The 24,457-nt window shown below is 39.9% G+C and overlaps 1 protein-coding gene across 1 annotated transcript in view; it reads left to right on the forward strand.

Moving 5' to 3' along the window:
* ly6pge (lymphocyte antigen 6 family member pge) overlaps positions 1–24,457 on the forward strand; it is a 57,806-nt gene that overhangs the window by 27,197 nt on the left and 6,152 nt on the right. Inside the window, exons 6-9 of the transcript XR_013304036.1 lie at positions 5,068–5,173; positions 8,998–9,106; positions 12,844–12,943; positions 13,317–13,475. The gene's annotated coding sequence lies outside the window, so the exon portion shown is untranslated. The remainder of the gene's footprint in view (positions 1–5,067; positions 5,174–8,997; positions 9,107–12,843; positions 12,944–13,316; positions 13,476–24,457) is intronic.

Genomic DNA, 24,457 nt, shown 5'->3' on the forward strand with positions numbered 1-24,457 from the left:
CTTTGTTGTAGGATGTTCAAGCTAAAATATAATGACTTGCTAGCCATCTAAAATATAACAAGGCATGTTTGTAATATGCTATGGGACTAGTTGTAATGAATAAATAAATAACTAAAATATAGGCTAAAAGCAATGTCACAAAATGAAAAACTGTCATTTAAAGGATCCAACTAAATTAATTCTATGTACAAACAAGAGTTGTGTGAGTTTTAATCAGCCCAGTTGCAAGAGGGAAAAAAAGCTTGAGTTACACGGGATACACATGTTTTGCCGCAGATAATGGATGGGATTAAATAGACGGAGGAATGGGATCTCTCATGTAAACATTAGGTAATGCGAGCATTTATAGCTTGATTTAAAAAAAACAACAACTTTTTATAGGTATAGCCTACTTAATATTCAAACACTCACTTTAAAATCTACGTTCTATTGCTTCTTCCACAGCCACCTTACATCTTGCGAGATGACTGACATTTTCTGTGACAAATGCGGTGCCTTGTCCCCTTTGACATTACACTCTGTTTGTTAACGATCTCAATATAGGAAGTGATATGTCACCGTATGTAGGAGCTAATTATTCATCAGTCGACACAATCTCCCTGCATCTGAATACGCCACACAATCTTGTACTGACTGCTGTTGGTCATTGTAAGCAAAGAGCCTTCTGGACTTAGATGGAAAAAGTACCAAGCGTGAAAGGGTTCACAGCTACATGAGTCCTGGGTGTCCTTGTTAAACAGAAGTGTGGGGCACTAATGGATCAGATTAAAGTGAGCAATGGAGCATGCAAAATGTGGGGGATTCAGTTGGCACCAGAAACTTGAGTCACAAGTTTACTCACAGGTGATTATTGTATTTCATCTGCTCCCCAAAGCTTAATTTCTTACTGTTGTGGACAGTCACTCACTCCATGTGTGCAAAAAAATGCAAGGTGATTGGTCAAGTTTTTTTTTTCTCTAAAGAAAGTAGTGCGCTTTCCTTTCATTTATCCCCTCACAATTACTTTTTGAATAAATTATTCCCATCAGAGTTGTAACCACTTGCGACATTTGAGTCCAGTTTACCTTGCAGCCTAGCACAAGATTAAAGTTTTTAAAATAACTCGTATATAGAAAGTAACGGGAGAGAAAATTTTATTCTAGCCTCAACCACACAGAAACAGAACAGCTATGCTTTTTCAATTACTGATGGTTATTGTCTGATGCTATTGGTTCCATTTGAACCAATCTGCACTTTGAGAGCTTCAGGGACAGTGCTTTTACTAATGGCCAGAGTCAAAATAATCACACTTAAGGTACATTTCCATTTCATGCAGCAGAACTGTGGAACATTGTCCTTCATATCATGAGACAAACTTTGGCTCGAACAAAGTTAAAAATGTCCAGTGCCAATTCAACATATCTCTATGTTTCTCTATTACTTTATTTTAGTTTTCTCGTTATGTTTATTTGATAATGAAGTCCAGAGATGATACATAAAGAGGCTATTGTATTTATACAGTAAATGTCACCTTATTAATTTACCTGAGATGAAAAAGTGACAGGAGTCGTTTATCTTTTCTTAAAGAAGAATAGTTAATATCATGGAATAAATGCAAAGATAAAATAGTTATTGATCGATTCATTGATATCAAATTATGTGAAAATGACAGACACAGAGGCACACATAACACTTTAAAGCATAAGGTCATCAAACAAAAGTAATTACCAGACAAAGATAATGTTGGTGCTTTTATTCATGAAAGACAGCAGAAAGCAAGCAGAAACGTCAACAAATTAAATCCCTTTAAGCCTAATAGTTCCTCGACCCTGTGTAGCAACAACTTCTGTATCTGGCAATGAGTCTTTTAAACCTCCATGGAGATTGCCCCTATTCTTTCATGCATAATTGTTTTGATTGAGCAACGCAGAAGGATATATCCAACTCAAAATGAGCCGTGCTCGCTTGATATTTTGGACGTGAAAAGATGCATGGCTTAATTTTTTTTAGCTTTACCTTGCGCAATTACCTTTTCCAAACAAATATTCCTCATAATAAGGCAGCTTAGTGAACTGAAATCACCATGTGTACTGACAGCTCAACAGATTTGCCTCTCTGCATGGATGCACGAGAAGGCGCAATTAATCATCGGTTGTTTGTGCTCAGGATAAAACTCTAAATCACCATCATTATGATGATCTCTGCCAATTTTTACAGCAGGCTCCACTAACTCGCGTGGCTCTCTTTGCGGTAACAAACTCATCCAAAACGTCAGGTAATTACGGAACACGCTCAGGTCTGCTGTGTGCGATGTTTCGGTTCATGTGTCCGATTTCTTATACGTGTGGTCAGTCAAGCTGCCTTAGTGGCATTCTCAGTGTCAGAGCTGTAGTCATTGTGGCTGCAGGCATCCTGTCGCTGCGGTGGATTTACTGGCAACATGCCCCCCACCCTCTCTGGTCAGCTCTTTAATTACCCTGGACTATTGATCCACCCAGGGACACAGGACTCTGGAGCTGTGGCTGGGCCCGCACCAGTTAATGACTGATTATTCCTTCGTTTGTCTCGTGGGAGCTGAGAGTTGCTGCCCGGACAGCCGGAGCCAAACACCAGTGGGACTGCTCCCCCGTGAAGCAACATTAACGTTTTTCACCAACTTACCTGTGAAAGCTAGGCAGGAATTTTCTTTTCCAGTTTACAGATCCCACTTAGTTCAGAAGTCTTTTAAACATTTAAAAACGGTGAAAGTCTGAATTATTAAAATGTCCACATTGGGTCAAAGGATTGGCTAGCGCCTCAGCCTCACAGTTCTGTGGTCAAGGATTTTGTCACAGATCGGTCTTCACTCTGTGGAGTTGGCATGTTCTCCCCGGGGTTGCATGGGTTTTCTCCGGGTACTCCGGTTTCCTCCCACATCCTAAAAACATGCAGGGTAGGTTGGTTGAACACTTGAATTGCCCCTAGGTATGAGTGTGAGTCTGAATGGTTGTCCGTATCCTTGTCCCCTGCTATTGGGTGGCCACTGATTCAGGGTGTCCCCCGCCTGGTGCCCATAGTTAGCTGGGCTCCATCCAACACTCCTCGACTCTTGTTGTTTAGAAAATGTAGTATGTTTGTATTGGGTTAAAAAGGTGCAAATTCTGAACGTCTGTTGTCGATTCTGTTTCATGCCACTGTTTTATTCATTCAAATTTGGCAAGCGTTTTAACTTCTCTTTCTTTTAACTGTGTGTTGCAGTCTTCTTACCATTACTGGAATATAGTCCATTATCATTGCTGCATTGTTGCAGATAGACAGTAATAATTAATCACCCCATCCAACTCTGAAAAGGGAGAAGTACTCAAAGAGTGAGTTAACAGATGGTCTCTCAGGGGCCATTTATACGACAATGGACATGGATGGTGGTGGTTGACGTATCCTATCATTTAGCTGGAGATGGTGTTTTGGTAACTGAAACCACAAAAATGTAAAAACTCCTTCTGGAGTGAAAGGCGGGAGATGCAAGCGAAGAAACTCACCAGGCAGAAAATTATATTTCTTCGAGGGTAATATCTCTCGTAGGTGCCTAAAAGTCAATGGCAGAATTCCATTTACCAGAGCAAATGTAATGGTCAGCATCTATCCAATTGGATATTTATTATTTATTTTCTCTCCACATCACAAGGCATCTGTCTGTATCTATTGCTTCTTCCCTTTTTTCCAACTACTATATATATTTCTATCCAAAGTTTGTTCCTTCTGCACGCATCTTCCCTTCATTGAGCAGAGTTGTCGGAAACAGTTAACGTTTTAGCAAGGTGCTGCTTTTATGATGTGATGACAGACACATGACTGACACGTTGGATGATAAAGTTTTCCTTTCTGCTCACTCACACTCAGTCTTCACCCGTTCTTTTATTTTCCTTTCTGGCAACCTCCATTTTCCCCCCTCTGTGATTACACCTTTTCATGAGCGGTGATCTTCTCCCAACCCACTTTATGCCCATTTGTCAAAGAGAAGAGGGACATGTCAAAGCAGTCAAGGAATGGATCAGCCCCACCATCTGGCTTTTTTTTTCGTCTTGAACCCAAATTGATTTCTTATGATTAGTTCTGCAAACATAATTAAACAATAAAAACTAAGTACAATGGTGCCATTTTGCTCTACGACGCTGTTTCGATTAGTGAAACTAAAAACAAACGAGTCTCAAAGTTCCTGAAGAGCAGCATTATTGATCCCATGTGAACTACTCTGGATAAAAGGAAAATACACTTTCTGGGGAAATTGCCTAGAGTGATGCTTTCTCTCCCCCACGGGTCACCCAATGTAATATTTCATTCATTTCTTATTAATTTTGCAACTTTTTTAGATCACCTCTTTGTTGGCTTATTGGCTACCTTTACAGACACCTAATTTATTTTGATTGGGAATGGCGAATGAACGAATGTAGTGAATGTTGGTTCGTCCCCCCCATTAAAAACGAATGGGATGCCTAAGCATTCACAGCCATTCCTCCTTATTTCAATAAATTGGATATCTATCATTGTCAATGGAGGTCAATGAAGTAATTTTGGGTCATGTCCTTGTTAATTTTAGGGTATTTTAGTATTTTTATTTTGTAATTTCCTGTACATTTGGTATCATTTCCTCTTGATTTGGGGTATTTTCCTGTAGATCATAGGGCTTTTTCAGGTTATTGTTGATATTGGGTTTTTCCCCCCTCCCCATTTGAACTAAATGAGGCCTTTACAAATGACTGGGAATATTTTTAAAAAAATAAAAATCAAATAAAATCAAAAGCCTTTATTGTCATCATACACAGCTGCTATAACAAAATTGGTGGTGCTACTCCACAAAGTGTGTTTTCCCAGTAAAAGAAATATAAATAAGTAATATGAAAATATAAAAAGTCACATCCTGGCAAGGTAAATTTGTCAGTTTGGTGAAACTGTGCATTTTTGGTGAGAAGCTGCATAAACTTTGGACAAGTTGATTTCGTGAATTTTTGGTGTGTTGTATGTTGAAGAAGCAGTCCACCTTCCCATGTATCTTTGGTCATTGGAGACCACACAAAGTTTGACGTTGAGTTATTTTGTTTTGTTTTCCAGGCCATGTCTGACATTGAGATTGCTTGTCCATGCTACGGCCGCCTCATCAAAATGTGTCGTCTTTCATTCTGACAGCCAATTTAAAGTCCGAATCCTCCTTTTTCATGTGAGTTTGGATTATGAAGTATTATCAATGTATTGATTACGTGCCCTGCTTGCTACTTCCTTCCATGCTGTTACTTGTCTTATACGTGAGGCTTCAGATAGGTGCTAGACCGGAAAATATTCGTCAAGCCCGATTTAGTCAAAGACATCTTAATAGCAGTAGGAGGTTTAGTTTAAATGTGTTATGCCGGGAGGTGTTTCTGGTATTTTTCCCTTCTCATGTAGTCAAATTGCGTAGCCCAAAGAGTTAAAGAGATATGACAGAGTCCTCTAAATCTGTTTTCTAATATTTACCATATAAGAATACATTGACATTAAGAAATTCTAATATTGAATGCAGCTCAAACTATTTAGGCCTTTTCAACATTTGATGTTATTTTTTATTTTCAACTAGTACATTTTCCTCATCAGCAGACAGTCTGGTTGGCATTAAACTGGCTGGCAATATAAATTATGTGATAAGGCTATTTTGGTGGGCTGTCCTTTTTAATTGTTGATGAAAAGATGTATAGCTGTTTGTCTGTTTCCATGTCTATGAATTTGTAATTATTATGTTTCACTCCTAATCATTATTAGTCTCCAACAAAAACAGACATCTTTTAATTGGCTCGCTGCATAATTTGTTCTCTCAGCTCACTTTTCTCATGCCTCGTCCTACTTTTTTATTGTTGTGATAATACAAAAATATTGATTGAACGTAGCGGCAGTTCAATTAAATTTTATACATCCACGCTGATATTTTTAACTGTATTTTGTAACAGAGGTAAAAACAAAAACAGGTTCTAAATTAAAGATCAACTATTATAAGTCCAAAGCCTCAGCAGCTAAATGAAGAAACAAAAGCTTCTCAATATTTTTAGCCAATATTAAAATTATATCTTTTTTTTCACGGAAACTGAATGCTACTTTGTCATTTGAATTTTAGGAGAGCTCGGTCGTACAAAAGTACGTAAAATATTTACAGTATCGCTGTCTCTTTTGCTCGCTCGCTCTTTCCCGGATGATTCACAATGACCTGAGGGGGGAAACGGCACAGACGGTGCACTGATAGATGGACTCTTAATGATGTCGTGTGTGTGTGCGCGCTTGTGTGTGTGTGTGTGTGTGTAGTGTGAACAGTGATGTGATGTGTAGCCCCACAATGCAGACAGACAAGCTCACTGAGGTTAACAGGGCCACAATACCTGAAGGCCTTAGCACAGAAATGCCATTAGAATTAATGTGCTACCTAAGCTGTCTGCCAACAATTTTCATTGCCTTTAATGGTACAAATTGATTAATACAAATTGTTCAGAAGGCTGATTCGCCCCTTTTACTCTTTCACTTAGAAATTGATTCATCAGCTTTTTTTTACACTCAGTAACGATGTAGCAAAGAGAGGTGAAGCAATGTTTCAAAATGTATAGTCATTGGGTTTTAAAATGCATCATGTTCATTGCCATTATGAGTATGCAAGTGAGCTCATACTGTAATTATATATGTTTCCAAAAATCTCCACGCTATTTCAACCAGGAGGAAACTATCAATGCACTTACCAATATGGTGATTTCAATAATATGGGATATCCGGAGTTTTACCTTTTCCAAAATGAAGACCGAATTCAGAGCAATGTTGTCAGTCTACATAGTGTAAAATCTGTTTTTGATATTTACAGTCTGAGAAAGCTTTTTTTTTCTTCCTTCTCCTTTCGGCGTCAGGTTTTGATTTATTCTCAGTTTGGACATTCATGATCAATAAGTGTCATGTTCTCATGGAAACAAGGTTAACAATGTTATGCATGATTCTTTTTTTTCTTCTCTCAAAACTTTTTATCACATCCACATTGGACAGAGATCTCAAACTTGCAGCTCAGGAGCCAATTATTTCAAAGATGTTGCAGAAAAAACTGTAGGTACTGAGGTATCCTGGCAGGAAGCATAAATGCAAGTAAATGATATACTACTTAACTTCACTTCTTGAGGAGCACAAATCTTGGCCTCGAAAGATTTGAGTGACAAGGTCCATCTAAAGAAAGCGTTGCATCCCCTGATCCAAACTCAAAGCGATGCTGTGAGCCAATATCATCTGAGAAATCTTTCATCTCCTTCAGACTTCTGAGAAAAGAAAATGACGCTTTCAAGCCACAATGTCTGTTGCCGACTGTTAAACATGGCAGCGGAAATGTAATAGAAGAGGCAGACATCTACCGGGGATCATTAGGCCTGCTGATTACACTGCAAGATTGCATACCAGCTACAGAATATGCTGCTATTTTACAGAACGAAGCGCACCCTGCGGTGCAGAAGCAGTTCTCATGCGGGACAAGCACGCAGCGAAATGATGATGACACGTTGCATGGTGCTAAATGAATTAGAAAGCAATTCCAAGAACACCAGGAAGAAATCGCAAGTTGTTTTGCATGAAACACGCTACAGGAGTAATTATTTTTCTGAAGACCACAGTAAACATTGTCTTTCAATCATTCTTCACGTGGGCACCACACATAAGTTGTCCAGTGCATATTCTTTGTTTGTATATTTATTCATGAAGACAGCATGGTGGAGTGGAGTGGTCAATACATCCGCATTTCAGTTCTGAGATTGAGAATTAAAGCTCTGGTGTGTTCTGAAAATTCCTGTGTAGAGTTTGCAAGTTCTTCCCGTGAATGCTTGGCTTTCTCCTCCCCACATGCCCCCCAAAAAGGCATGATTGGTTGGTTGAACAAACTTAAATTGTCACCAGGTAGGAATGTGAGCAGGACTGGTTGTTTGTCTCCTTGTGCCCTCTAATTGGCTGGCAACCTATTCAAAGTTGTCCCCTGCCTGCTGCTCAATAGTTGGCAAGGATTAGCTCCAGCACGCCCACGACCCTCGTGAGTTTAAGTGGCTCAAATTATTAATGAGAAAATGATAAACAAAGCATAGAAACACAGTTACTCTAAAGAAATGCATGACAGTTGTTTATACACTCAATCCAATTCATTTTGATTTGGGTCCAAATGAATTAACAACAATGTGAATCTGAAATGCCGCAAAATGAATATTGGGTCACAAAAAAAATCTGTAAAGTGTTGCAGTTCTAATCACATTCACAACTCCCAAAAAGTTAGAGATATTCAGTTTTCGGTACTTGGACATTTCGTCGAAAGACATTTGGTCCCCAGACCTTTGGTCCCCGGACGTTTGGTAGAACGGACGTTTGGTAGAACGGACGTTTGGTAGAACGGACGTTTGGTAGAACGGACGTTTGGTAGAACGGACGTTTGGTAGAACGGACGTTTGGTAGAACGGACGTTTGGTAGAATGGACGTTTGGTAGAATGGACGTTTGGTAGAATGGACGTTTGGTAGAACGGACGTTTGGTAGAACGGACGTTTGGTCGCCGGGTTGTTACTGTTGAAACCAGCTCTCAAAATTATAATAATGAGAGAGAGAGTGAGTTTAATATCTAAATATCTAATATCTAAATATCTAATATCAAAATATCAACAGTAAACTCTCATAATTTGACAGCGAGGGAACCCGGCGACCAAACGTCCGTTCTACCAAACGTCTGTTCCACTAAACGTCCGTTCTACCAAACGTCCGGTCGACCAAACGTCCGGGCGACCGAACGTCCGGGGACCAAACGTCTTTCGACGAAACATCCGGTCACGCAGTTTTCAGGTGAATCTCTCAGAATCGCCCCAAATGCTTTCTAATCAATATTACAACGTCTTGTGTCCTAAAATGGAGCTGAACAAAATATTCATAATATTTTACTTTGTTTCAGGGATGTATACTTTGCAAATGACTTTATTGTCAAAGAGTAATTACTTACATGAATATTTTGGCTTTCCTTAATCAGCTTTGAGCAACGCGGGGGTGCAGTTCTTCAGCCTGGCCACACTCACCGATGCTACACAGCTTAACTCTAACGATGACCCAATGTGCTGTGTTTGCTGCAAGAGACTGGGGTGAGTTTGCTAAGGTCCAAAATGCAGCATGCGTGGGTGTAGTGAGGTGATGGAGTAATGCGGGGTGGGGACGTAATTATGCTATCGGGAGCCATGGTGATAATGGCCGCGCTCAGAGCAAGGGAGCGCAGGGAAAGCGCTTTAATTGAGATATAAAAGACTGCTTCCAAGGGCACTTTGCAAGAGCAGAGATAGCAGCTTCAGATGCTTGCTTGGTGTAAATACTAAATCACAATCCAAAAGCTATTTAGTCTCTATTTAGAGTAGGGTTTCGCTGGAATTGATTTCTGTTCAATCAATGTTATCATCTAAGTCCAAATTCCTTTCAAGGGGTAAAAAAAAAGGATTCGTAAGCAGTGTTTGCAAAAAAAATCACATTTCTCAAGCTTCTTTGTCGGTGAAAGAAAGGCAACCAAATTCAAGAGCACAATCTGTATTTCCTGCTGTTTTTGTGTATAAAATTAGCAGACCGGCTAACAGTGGGCGGGATACGGCAAGATGAGAGGTGGTTCTTCTCTCTTCTTCCTCACAAATCCTGTTTATGTAGTTCATGAACATGAGTCATGACAAAAAAGAGGGATTGAAGAATGAGGTTAAGTGCAAGTTCAATTCATTACAGGATGAGCAAAGTTGTCTAATCTAAAAAAAATGCTCTCGATAAAGTCAGAATGTACCTTCCTAACTGCACTCCAACAAATGACATGTTTTGGAGCCAAATGGGTTGGAAAGATGGTCTATTTATTTCCTTCTTAATTTCTCCAGAGAGTTCAGTTTAGATCAGGATAACTACTTGGCCACTGAGTGCCCTCCTTTGATATTTGTTTTTCATCCAATGTTATGGAAACAAAAAGATATGTGACGCTCAACAGTAAGGGTCTTTTTCAGAAGCATGAAAGGAATATGGGAATTAATGACTCCATCAATAAATCAGAGCTTACGAACATCCGCACCGTAAAGACCTACACTAGGAGACACTACGATTAGCATTATTTCCGGAAGCAGCTCATGCTTGTCATCCTTAGGAATGTCATTTGGTTTGAAAGCCAGCATATGCAAAAACATTCATCATGGGCTCATCCTTCCCGAGTATAGAGAACACCATTCGTCTTCAACTTTTTTAGTTTGGACCCTGGCAAATTCCTAATGGGCTTTTTTGTACATAACCTTTTAGAGAGGATTCCTTTTGTGGATGAAACCTGTGGATGTCAGTCTTTTAGCTCAATTTTGCATTCTGTGAGCTTGAGGTATTCCATCCTTTTTTTGCACTCACAATCATACCACCACCGAGCCCGCACCAAAGTGAAGCCGGGTGTACCAGGACGTCATCAGGAGGCTCACTCGCCAAATTAAAAGAAATTGCCCAATGCAGTTCTTCACCTTCTGTGTGCCACTACTTTGTTGCTCCATCGATTGAACCACGGCATCAATAGAACTATCATTCTGAAGTGGGCTCATGGCGGATGCACAACAAAAGATTTCCAGCTAAAATGTCTTCTCCTCTGTGGACTCAAGGTGCCCGCCTAATATTTCCGGCCTTTTGCTTCAGGCAATTTCTCTCTGTTGTGAGGTGAGGGGGCTTTGTCGCTACAGAAACGCGGCGCCACCAAGACACCTCGCAAAGTCACGGGTGAAACGTTTCCATAGCAGCCAAGATCAAGGTCACCTGGCCAACCAAATACAATTAGCCCACCTGGGACTGAACCTCCTTTGACAACTCCACTTAGGAGAGCCATTTTGCCACTGGTGGTCTTTCATATCTGTGCCACTCAACGACATTGCACACACAGGCAAGCGTGCACACACGAGCGTGTGCTGGATTTACCTTCTACTTTTTTAGTGGGATCTGACTGAGCAGGAGTCGGCCCCCAAAGGGGGTGGGTCTGAAGCTTGAAGGACAGCGGAGCAGCTTGGCAGCAGTGACTACACAGCTCTCTCAGGTTGGACTAATGGCCCCGCTCGGCCCAAACTGCTGCCAATGGTCAGATGACCTGCTCCGCGATGAGTCAACAAGGCCAACAGCAGATTTTCACTCTGCCCGCCTTTTGTCAAAGACGCTCAATGACTTCTCAAAAGTAGGCGAACGGGAATTTAACATAGGAATCGGAGCGTACGGAATAACAGAGCGTCTTAAGTGCAAAAAATGCAGGCGAGCAGCATATGTTGTTTTATTGCCATAACTCCGGGCCCTTCTTTCTCCCCGACATGGCATCTTAAGGGCCCATCAGTTTACAACAGGCACCAAAACGACTCCTGATTTGGAGTGGGTGGCCGAAGGGAGCACTTACCTTGCACATTTTCAGCCCCAGCAGCAGTGGCCAGCGCGAAGTCACGGATGCTGGCAGAAACAAAATGGCAAGAGTCATATGGGTTGTTTTTGTTCAGCCAGCCACATGACATAGCATAGTGGAAGCCATCTTCTCAAAATGTTCGTAATCTGTAATATAGTTGCCCTGCGGGCATTGTTTATCTTAATGTGACAGACTGATGTTCATTAGCCGCCTGACAGCCGATGTTGGGCTTCCTCCTGCTCTGCCTCAGGACCCCACTGTCTCCCCCGTCAGTCTCACATCCCAGAAGCACAAGACTAATCATTGTGAGAATTCCCAGGAGGCAACATTGGTGGTTTTATCTAGAGTGGCTATAATCCTTGGGCTCTATCTGCTAGTGAACGGCCTTTACCACACCTGCAGCGCCCTGTCGCTTCTGGAAAAACAACAAAAAAACAAATAAAAAAACAGGCGTTGGAAAGGCTTTCAAGTCTAAGCTATATTATGAATCTACTTTTTGCCCCTAAGTCCTTCTGAGTGAGTCAACTTGCCATATTTAGTCAGGGGAAGAGAAAGTAGGAGAAAATGAGGATGTTATTTAAAAAAAAAATGGGAGTCGGAGATTGGTTGTGACCTTTGTTAACGCCATATTTCAGGTTGACTCAAACCAAATGCAACAATAGCAACAAATGGCTAGATAAGAAAATTCATTTATCCGTTTGAATACATGCCCTTTTCCAATTTAATGTCAACATTCGGCATATTTTGCACGCATTGAAACAGTGTGCAAAAAGTATCAATATTTCTTTTTATACATCAGATCTTAATTTGTGCACAAAACGAGTGTAAATAATTGACTGCAAATACCAAAGAAAAGGTGGAAAAAGCAAGTTGTCCCAATTAACACTGCCTACGGTGCATCCTAAATATGTTGCAACATAATTAAATCAAGCCTAATTGCTGTAACATCGTCACTTCATTCCGTCTGTTTTTTATTCCCCAGTGTGTAGTGAAGTTACTTTTGTTGCTTTTTATAATGTTGTGAATCACAGCAACATTTTAGAAAGATAGTTTGGTGTTTTATATCACTTTATTGGCTGCCATTTGGTCCTCCCAGTCAACATAGAGTTGAAATCTATGGTTTATTTTCAGATGTCGTGTCATTTACATGGCATTGGCTTCCATGAATCTTGGCTGATCGTGTATCAAAATGTCAATGGGAAAGAGTCAATACATTTTGTACTTCCAGTGTCATACTGAAGAAATCAAAGAGGCTTCACTTCCACTTAAATGTAATGCACACCTCAATCAGCACATCTTGCAACCTTTGATCTAAAAAGTGTGGAAGATTGATTCACTTCATGTCCAAAAAGCTTGATTTTTACCACTAGCAAAAGTTCATTGGCCCTGTTTTCACTGGCATTAATATTCCATCTATTAAATGAATATTTTTTCTTATTTCCCTTCAAGACTCCTGTGAAGATGCTGTATCATTATTCTATTGCTGTTGGACTCCTTCCTGTATTCTGTTTTCTAAGGAGGAATATCAGCAGTTTGGCGAAGTTTATAGGTATGAAACTTAAAAAAAAAAAAGGTGGTATATGGATGTGGTTTCACAGAATTGTCATACAGCTTTGTACAATGCTTGAATGATTTAGTTTGAATTATAATTTTGCCAACACCACATTTAGAATAGCAGATAATGAGGCCTCTTAATTAAACACCCTACAATTGCACATTCTGGAAATTCTATAGACTACCTAGTGTAACATCCTCATATATAGTTCTTCTGTTTGCACCATCATCACACTTAAAATAAAAGAGCCTCTATGAATGATGCTCGAAGCACAGTAGCACTCCACCACACTGCAACAATACACCTTTGGGGGATTTTTCAGGGGTGCTACAGACTCATTATCTTGTCACGTATCATAAAAAAACAGGGAAGGCCAGCGTCACGAGACCTTTGGCAGCACATTCCCATGCTCCCCGGGCTCGTCCTCAGCCGGACTCCAAATTTCCACACGGAAAAAAAGCCTGCAACATATTGATTGTCTCCCAGTGCTGTGAGGCCTCATTCTGTCCGTCCCACTCCCACACAGGTGAGACTAACACACACACACACATTGTACAAAAGCAAACAAACAAAACAGCATTCATGCCACCCTATGGGGAACTGCTATTTGACATTTCGCCTACTGGATGCTCAATTAAAGAGTAAATTTGTGCCGTTAAATCATTCACTTGTAGATTGTGTCGAGGAAGGATCACATTGCTCTATGTCCTTCATGACTTTGCCTTTTTTCTCTTTTGTGCTGGATCTTTGTCAACAAGAAGCAAGTAGTACGTCAAACATGCTTTTGATAATGCCGGCCACTCAGAGCGATTGCAAAACATCCCCGTTAAACATGAAAGAAGTTTACTGTCCATTTCTCACACTTTCTTTCCGCACTCACGCTGCCTGTTTTGTCTTTGTTGATCTCAAATGATCACAACTGAATCACTGGGAACTTTCAAAGCCCCCCCCCAACACTACTAAATTCTCATTTCTCTCTAAACTTTTTCATGTGTTTTATGAGACAACAATGGAACGCTCCTAAAAGAAATCCCTTTTCGTTTTTACAGCCTAATAATTCCAAAGTCTGTATGAAAGTCATGCATGCTCGCTGATATTAACAACCGCTCGTGTAATTAGCATTCTTTAATGTTTGTTAACCATTCATGCAAATGGAAGAAATGAACATGTTTCATAGTTACTAAATGAAGGTGAGCCATGTATTAACGTGCACTTGCAGACCCAGATACTTCCGAAAGGAAAAGTGTTAATTGACCAACCTGCCTGCCAATTATTGTCGGTTGACCTCATAACCAAAATGTGTTTCTGATTATCATGCTTCAAAGAGTCTATTGTCAAGGAAGCAATGTTTAAACTGTTGAGACAGCACCTTCCACACTCCACAGGGGGCTGTTCTCAGTCGAGCAAAAATGTAATCTAAGCCAGAAACTAAAAGAAAACAGGGGGAAGGTAAATTGCGCACTATCATTTCCCAAAAAGTGAATTTCATCACAAAATTGTAATTGGTGGAGGATGAAAAGATATCAGTTAAAACTAATGAAATGTCTCACAGACTATAGATCTCTCTGGATATTGCAGATGTAAATATCGGTGACAAACGTTATTAGAAATCAAATGATCGAAATAAAATGTCATCTTTCCTAGATTATGTGTGGATTAAGTGTGGAAGGTTTTAGGAATAGCAACAGATTTAGAGACCATAGTTAAATTCATTTCAGATTTAAATATGGAAAAATTCCCACAGGCAATAGAAATAATAGGTGACAGTCTTACAGTCAACAATGAAAGTTGTAGTGCATGTACTCCCCATTATTATTTATTAGTTTATATTACATTATAACAATAAAATGGAGGATGTTTCATCCATCACGTTTAACATTCGGCAAGTCTATAATCAAAAGTTAACAGCTGAACTGCCACCCCGAACAAAAGTCTCCCTTAAGTTTTCTAAGTGCAGGCCATTTTTGTAACACTAGTCAGCTACCATATTTTGTGGAACCTCTGATATTCTGTACCGTCTTGTTCTTTTCTAAACTCTCTTTGTTGAGGTTGCTCATGCTTTTGGAATAAGTATCACAACAAAGACGGTCATTTTTTTAGACACCCTCAGAACAAAGCTTTCAGGACTTGTTTGGGTAGCTCAAAAACATATCTGCCTATGACTTTAGTTAGTGTTCCTTAGCAAGAAAGAGCAGAGCGCACATGGGATTTAAATATACAACAGCAGTTACAAAATATCCAAATCCAGTTAGACTACACTTGAACTTACCTGTACCTTTCTATTAGGGCATATTAAAAAAAGATCTGAATACACCACAAGTGCGACAGCCTTTAAAGAGCTCAAACTCTCATGTTCCACAATATAAAAATGCATCGATGAATATCAGATGTTTTTCCTCGTGCTTAAATACCAGAGACTCAAATCAACATTAGAGTGAGCTTTAGTTAGTTCTAGAAGCGATTTCAGTGTCCAAAGATTAGCATCCAACACTCCCTGGAGATAAATACAGGCGTGACAGCATTCTAATAATGTTCAGCTTTTATCAGGATGCACAAATGTTGCACTTTGGCGCGTGTTTCCTCAAGCACAAGTTACAGCACAAACGGGGGCAAACATCAAGTAGCGCAGTAAATTGGAAATCCTCCCTCACCCCACCTCATATCTAAATCTTTTGAATTCTCCAGGTCCCCAATGTAATTAGAGTCTCAGGCGAGAGGGGCTCATAGGGGTGCCTGGAGTCACTCTACTCAAATAGAGGGAATGCCCTATGAAAGGTGGTGTCCCACACCCTTTCCATCAATTACCTCCTTATAATTCAAATTAGGTGCTACTCGCTGATTTATGGGGGTAAAAAAAATAAAATAAATACGTGCTGCGCCTTAAGCGTTGAAGCAACTTGGGTCTCGTACAGTGGGTGATCTGTCCAGATGAGGAGGACATTTGCTATAGCTACATAGTGGCTGTTGGGTGCTTGTTATCTCCCTGCTACTAGGAGGTATTTACTGGCTCCATTGCTTGCCTCAGGCACAGCATCAAACTCCTTGTCAAATAAGACGAAGTAAACACAGGCACTCCGGGCTGGGTTGATGGCATAAAAAAATGAGGGTCAGATCTTCCATTATAGACCAGTGCCTTATCAAACTGGAGCCAGTCATCTGTCAGTCACCTCACTTACCTGCCAAGCGTCTGAGGAATCGTTAATTAGGGAAATGGTCAAAGTAGCTCTATCAGTGAGAAACACATTTCTCAAGACTTAATCCAGAAGTTTGCTTGTTCTTTGTTTCTCTTTCAATTGTAGATGTGGTGATGTTCAGTATGTTCGCCAATGCTATCATTGCTAGTAACTCAGATGAAAGAGAGCGGCTACTTTTTTTTTTTACTTGGCTGAGATCTTCATTTAGTTTTTTATGATATAGTCAATCTCTCTTCATACCTTGATGATAAGTGGTGGTAAAATGCCAGTCCGGGCTGTCCCTGGACATAGGCTTTAATTTAGCGGCAGCCCCTGAAAAGATGGTACTAAAGGAAATGGATGGATGTTAAAATGTTACTTAAAATGGAGTTTATGATGTCTAGGAGTTAATTTATTCAAATTAATTCCTAGACATGATATGAAATCACTTTGACTTGATCTTTTTAATGCAATAGCCCTCAAATCTGGAATACGTGTCTTAGTTTGAGCTGTGGAAAAATATGAAATACGGAAAAATGACTCTCCACGTGAAATAATCACAAGGTCTTGTAAGAAGCAAACTTTATTTTTTACCTTTTTTGTGTATATATTTCACCTCTCTTCACGTCTTTGCATCTATAGGAAAACTGAGTGTACCTTCAAGTGGACCTCAGTGATATTAAATTTCATTTCTTTCATCCTTCCTCCTATCTGTAGTATACCCGCAATTGCCCTTTACCTCTTTGTTCTTATTTCCTATTATTCCTTGGCCCTGTCGCTCTTTTCCAATTTTCCTGTCAATGGGTTGATTCCTTTTTATCCAGGAGCATAGCAGATTAACAGATATTGTATCATGGCCAAGACAGGCAAAGCCCCTCTCTGTCCCCGACATCTAATTAATGATAATCCTCTAATCTGCTGCTTGTAGTGCAGACCCCTTGGTCGCTGTCCCATTTGCAGCAACACAAGTGCGACTGATGAAGGGACAAAATGAGAGAGAGCAATTTTGCTCACTCTGCAGGTCGTAATACCAGTTGGTGTGGTTGAGAAAACACTGAACATAATGGGAGAACATGAGCCATTCTAGGGATTATTCATATTTCATTTGCACTTCACTGTTGTCCATATCTGCTCTGAAAAGAGAAAAACTAAGCCACTATACAGAATGCTTGCTGACCTTGGCGAAAGATAGCAAAATCTGTTAGTACAAATGTGCCTATTCTAAAAAAGTATGTTTGTCTGGTTAGGAATGACATTTGGATTTGGTGCGGTTTCCCTTTTCTGTAGACAGAGATTTACGGTAATTAATAACAAGGGTTGGGACAGAAAATCCTCCCACTTTAATTAACGGAAATAAATACTCAGCCCAAGTCTCTTTGCTTGCTAAGCAATAAAGCTAAGTAATTAAACCTCATTCTAACCCAATTTGTGAATGTATTTCAAATTAGAAACAAATTTATAAAAAATATAACTATTATTAATCATTTTAAAACTACATTATTAATAGTAATTGCTGAAATTGGCAGTTTTTTAAATGACTAAAAGTAATAACTTGTCCATGAAGGGTTGAAGGTTTTAAATGTCAACTTTTGTTCAGTTGTCCCACAGTAGTAGACCACAGTCCCTAATATTGTTTGCTAATATTATTTCATAAATTAGCATTGGCTGACATTGACCATGATAGATGTCCAATGTATTTGGACCGGGAGGAGCTGGCAGCGACCTAACACACAAACAAAACACCAAAAGAAACCTTTTTGGACACGTGGATAAGCTTTTCCCATTCATCCGAAGCATTAATTGAACATCCTGACAGTTTCCTAATCATGCAGCCTCCATACCTGCAGTATCTGAATATCAATAATTCTTCTAACATTGCGTGCTTTTGTCTAAAATACTACATTTAATCCTCCAAAATGATTACATTTTGAGTTAAGTGAGTCCACTATGTTATTTTGGTGGTTTAACGATCATTATGAGCAGCCTTTTAGCCTTGACGGGATGCTCAAGATCATCAACATTTACTAGCACAATCACAAAGGCAATGGATCATTTAGAAGGGCAAATCCAAAGACGACAACGGAACCTTGCCTATGCCTTCCCTAGCAAATTAATGCTGACCACCAAACTGGAGCAGTCGGTGCCTCTAATGCAGTAATTCTACATATGAAGACTTGTAGACAGCGACGGTGATGAATGTATCGCACACAAGACCCTGACATTGTACTAGGTAGGCATCTCTGTCTTCATCATTCTTTAACCGTGTTTCATTAGCTCGTGATAGCCCCAGATGAACGGCCTTGCCCTGGGTGTCCCGGCCCTCGACAGACTAGCCTCATCGATCCCACCCGCGATAGTCACGCCCCCGAGCACTCTCCCTTCCCTGGCTTCTCCCCATGGACAGGTGTGTCCATCAGGTTGTTAAGGATGTGATGCTCACCAGTGCAGTTAGCTCCTGAATTCATTAACCTACATTTGAAGGATAATTCAGTCACCATTCATCCGCCATATGCGCTTTGATTGCTGGACTCTTTCCACTGCTGGGATTTAGTGCAAAGCAATGGACGGTTTAATAGCACGTGCAGATGGCCTCTGGCACTTTTTCATTCTTACGACTGTCTTCTCCTTATCTCATCTGGGAATGCTGAACTTATGTTGCACTCTTAAGATGCTGCACTTGATAGTAATATAGGATAAATCTCACAAATATGGTGGCAGTTATTCTAATGAAGTCGTGGTTCCAATTAGATAGTATTGCACAGATTCCCCACATAGTTCCAGCCCATTATGCTGTTATGTAACAGGAGTAACATGCCATTTCTAATCTGCTTTACTTGCATAATATGGCAAGATAGTGTTTGGAGGGCAGGGAACTTTACCTGAGTGAGCTATCGTCTTTTAGAATATCACCTTCCTTACTTTTCTTGATTGTAAATATTGCACTGGAGGGCAATGGGGGCTGAGTCAGCTAAAATATAAATAGGGCAAAGCAGGAGTCAGCATCAGGGTTCTGTCTGCAGGATACTACTAACCGAATATCGATGAAAACAATATCTACGATGAAATAAGTTATTCTCTAATTTGCAGACAATGACACAGGCTGAGAGGATAATACTTTATTATGTTTGGGCTTGGTGTTGGCACGTGAGTATTCAATGTCATGTGGAGGATTGAGCTGCCAAATGAGAAAAGGAAAAGAAGAAAACTGCCAGCTGGTGCTCCAAAAGTCATTCAGCACTCAGAAAATCACAAAAGTCATTAATTCAACATTCATCTCTTGTACAGTAAAAGTGGTTTTGATTGAGGCAGTACAATGACACTGTAAAACCTAGTACAGACGGAAAATATTGACAGTTGCAGGTTACTGGGGAGATGTTAGTTCACTTCCTGAGAAGCTACTAGGTTAGCTTTATCTAAATTTAAAAAAAAACGTTTAGAACTATTCATTTCTTCATTTTCCAAACCACTTATCCTCATTTGAGTTGCGGGGTGCTTGAGCCTACCTACCCTAATGGGCAGTAGATAGGGTACACCCTGAATTGGTTGCCATCTAGTCGCAGGGTTTTTTAGAACTAGTGAAAAAATTAGAAAGGAGACAAAAATTATGTACCATATTTTAATCTACTGAATGAACTAGTCATTATTTGCTGCAATAATTCAATCATGTTGTCATTTCTATCAATTTGTGGATGAACAACAAATCACGAATCACTTATGTGCTATCATGGTGAGGTGGAAAAATAACGATAAAGAGTGAGATGCAAAAATAAAGCGCGAACAAACAAAGGTATGTTATAATAATTTTAAAAAAACCTCTATCTTTATCTCTGCTATCTTGTTGTTGCAGTTCAGTTCGCTCCTCATTATCGCTCACCTTTTTTCTTGCATTCTGGCTTCAATACTGTTCTCATTGCTAAGATACAGGTGTTGTACGGGGTCATTAAGAGTGTGTTGAAGATCAACACTAAATCTTTTAAGGGAAGGAATTATGTGTACGTCAGGTTGGAACACTGCCTAGATCAAGGGGGTCTCATTTTTTTTCTTCAAGAGCCGCTTTCAGTAAAACTAGGAATGCAAGGGCAATTTTTTTAAACTGCATGTATGTAGTAATGTTTTTTGTAGGTTTATACTCATTGGTTGCCATTGATGGTGGTAGACATCCAATTGATGTTCACTGGGAGGGTTGGAAGTTATTGAATGATACACTCGATGGGAGTGAATGGGTTAAGGAGGAAGGCAACAATAAGGATATTGCAAAATATATATATTAAGATTCATAGAAACTTTGCAGGAAAAAGAAAAACAGTCGAGAAAATCACAACCAATATATTCAATGATATTCTCATTATTTGCCAAGGGCCACTAAAAACTAGGAATTGGGCTGCAGTTGGTCCACGGGCCATAGTTTGGATATACTGTTTGAGATGGATGCAGAGTATTAAAAAATACATTTTATCTGCTTATGTTGATGATGTTTTTGTGTAATTGACTGGCATGATAGCAAAAATTCATACCAGATGTGCTCAGTCTGTCAATTGTGGGAAGAGTGAAGGCCAAGCCGTTTTGTATTTTGTTTTATGTAAAGAAAACAGTTACACAAAGAAATGAAAAGAAGAAATGTAAACTGTGGTGGCAAGATTAATGTTCAAGAATGTTTTATTTATGAGGTGAAATTTTTGAAAACTGCCATTTCCTCATAAATTGAATTTTAAACTCTTGAATAAAAATCTATTTACCATGAAATAAACATCAGGAAGTGTTCGAAAATAACATTTTGTAAAAGATTCCACGCTGTCAGAAATGATCACAAAAAGTATTTTCTCATTTCCTTACCGTTTTCGCTAATATCCACATGGGGAATAATAGCTTTGTTCAACTTGAAAATAACCAAAACTAAAGCCCTTTAAAAGAATTGAGCTATTGTTGGTTGAAAATTATTTACTTAATACCAGTGTGTTTTTTTCCGTCTTAATTTGTAGGTAAAGTGCTTCACAAACCACAATACATACATACTTTTTCATATTTCCAGATTTACCCGGGCAAAGGTCAAAGTGACTAAAAAAAATAGCAGTAGCTGTCCCAAAAGACAACTTTATTGCAAACTAAGGAGCAGCTCAAATAAGACTTTATGGATGGGGGGGTTGGTGCTTTCAGGGCTTTGTTGCCCCCACTAAGCCAGACCATTATTGCATTATTGATTTACAAAACTTAAGTACTGTCATCCATTAAAAAAAGTTGTGAATCCCTTTCTTCTTCATTGAAAAAGATTTGCAATCAGTAATCATTCTGATGGATCGTTGAGCTCTGCACACCATTTCTGATTAAACACCTAGATTTGGAAAAGTGGATAAATCGTGACCTTGATGAAAAAAATCATTAAGAAAACTACTGACATTCTAGTGACATTTGGCGTGTCAGTGACATTTCAAAAGACATAAGAGTGGGTAACTCAGCTTGCAAACATATCTGAATTCCTCTGAAGCACTTGTACAACAACGGCTCGGTCACAACACATTTCTTTATTACTCCATACATATTTTTCTTGTAACAAAATGAGTTTCATTACTCTTGGTTTTATCTGACCTGTTTTAAGGCTCAAGGAGCGGTTTATAGTGAATGAAAACCACCGGAAACACCAACCTTGTCTCACACCCTCTCCTCTGGTGGCTCCCCGTACATCCATCAGGAAGTGCTCCAGTGGAGCGCGCCCAGCCTTACAATTGTCCTCATAAATTGTGTGTGTGTCGGGGTGCAGAAGGGCTAAGTGAGCAGTAAATAACAAGAAGCCCGGCTGCCACCCGCTCCACCACGGCCACCTTTCCCAATGCTGTTTGGCCACGCAAGAATACCCAGAATTCCCCGAGAGGGGTGTCTTCTTCACGCATGTGATGAATGTACAAACGGGAGGGTCAGCGTGCCTCCTCCGCTCTATAACTGACACCGTTCAGGTCGGATCCTGGAACCTTGACATTTCAAATTGATGACTGTCTTTATTCTGCAAAAAACAAAACTACAGTCTGTATCCACCCTTGTGTAATAACAGATCACTCTTTCAGATCTGTTTAACTGCCTCCATTTTTCATTGTCACTCCTTTGTGTCCGGATCCCACTCACTTTATTTTGCCTTGCGATTGCCCTTTTTCGATTTTTCCCTCCCTGTCTATTCTCAGTCTCTGTATTGACTCTGCATTCATAACTGCCTCTGGTACTTCCCTGCATATCAGAGGCAATTTCATTTGAAGTCCCACATGGGATGTTCCTCTCACACTCATCGTCCTAAAGGCTAATACAGAAGACCCAACCTGTGAATGCCACTCACTATAATTTGATCACAAATAATAACATGCAATAGCGCTACATCAATATCTCTGGATAACCTTTTTCTGGCAGCTAATTGCTAAAACTTCTTCCTTGCCTTGCATTTTCTTCTGTGCTTGTACGCATTTCACCTTGATTAGCAATATTTCTGCATCTCGGTTAAACCCCATTTTCTGCCAAATCTGCTAGACGGCATCGTATTATTTCCACAAACAATTACCTTCGCCCTGAAGCCGATAATCTCTGGCTGCGTTTGTCACTGCGAAACAAGCTTTTCTCTCAAAATAGGCGATTCCTTTTCCTCCTTTAGAACAATAAATATCCAGCGGTGTCACATACTGCTTTTATTACCTTTGTTTGTAGACTCAGTAGTTTACATAGACCAGGGGTCTCAAAATCACCACTGCAGCCTGCTGACTAGTTGTTACTAGCCTTTCAGCCGTGTGCGGTCGATTGGTCGCCGGTCTTTTGGTCGCCCTCTTTTGGTCACCGGTCTTTTGGTCACCGGTCTTTTGGTCGCGGTCTTTTGGTCGCGGTCTTTTGGTCGTCCAGACCGCGACAACGGGCGACCAAAAGACCGGCTACCAAAAGACCGGCGACAAAACAAGGTAAACCAACACGGTCTACGCATCAATAAAAGCCAACAATAGCCATGAGCAGTTTCACTGAGCCGACGTGTGAGTGTATAAGAGTTTGTATGTACATGAGTTGTCCCCTTAGGAAGGGACGTCAGTCAGGGTCTTAACAAGTTCTCCAACAAAAAGTCCGGGAAATTTGGAGCTTTTCTTTAGCCTAATAATTACTAGGGCATTAAGTATGACTAAATAGTAATTCGCAGTTTGTATTTAGGGAATTTGAGCAACGATTTAAATGGTAATTATCACTTACCTTCCGGGCGACCAAAAGACCAGCGACCAATCGACCGTGTACCCCTTTCAGCAAATTATTTTAATATAATTGAGCATGCCTCGGACATGAAGCTTGAACTCAGCTACATTCCATTGCAGTATTCACCTCTAACACCAGACAGAACCAATTACTTAAATATTCCCTCTCCGTTATTGCAGTGGTAAAAACCTGACATGTTAAAATCAAGGTAGGGCAGTTCTAAACAAATCCATTTTAACTGGGAAGGCTGGTATTGAGTGAACATGTTTCAAGGTCATTGAGTCAATCGCTGCCAGCCCGAAAGTCAAATTGGATCATTTATCGTCATCAATGGCATCTAATGAGCTAACACATAAAAATAAATACATTTTTAAAACCCAATCTTTTTTTAACCTGATTCTGATAATCTATTTAACACAATTGGAAGAATTTCATGTTCAGATCATTTTTGAGTTTTTGATGCCCTCAAGCAATTGTCTTACTGAGTCAGCCTGAGGAGCTAAATTTGTCTTCCAAATGTTGACAGCTGTAAAACAAAAGCTGAATGGGTTCAAATTGGGATGTGCCGCCTGTTTGCAGAGATATTCCAAACATAGCTTACGTAAGGGGCTGAGTTGGAAGATTCAGTCATCCCTTGCATCTTTGTTCTTATGAATGAGGGAGAACATTTCATCAAACTACGTACACTACTAGAAAAACAATGAACTGTCAACCGTTGGCGTACAGTTTGACAATTGTCTCCCAGGAGAAAAAAGTGGTAAGCAGCATTATTAAATAAGAGTCATCTGAATTTCTCTAAAACCTACTTTACCGTGTCATACTCGATAAAACCATCATATGAAAGCTTGCTTTACAGCTTTAGCGACGTTAAACGGGGATAAAATGTATATAGATTTTTTATAGGCACTACGTATCACATAGAGATCAATGCATTATTTAATAGTTTGACGTGTTACCTTTTTAAGAATATTGATTTCCACTGTGTTCTGCACGAAAGCTCAATTTGGATGGTATTGACTGTGGTGTTGTTATGATATGGATAAGAGGGGGGTGATAACGCCTCAGGCTCCAGCAAGACGCTGTCAATGCTGCAATTATTGACCCTTTTGACCTTCTCCTATATTACTGT

This window comes from Stigmatopora argus, chromosome 11 (assembly GCF_051989625.1).
Source record: "Stigmatopora argus isolate UIUO_Sarg chromosome 11, RoL_Sarg_1.0, whole genome shotgun sequence".
In the NCBI taxonomy this organism is placed as follows: domain Eukaryota; kingdom Metazoa; phylum Chordata; class Actinopteri; order Syngnathiformes; family Syngnathidae; genus Stigmatopora; species Stigmatopora argus.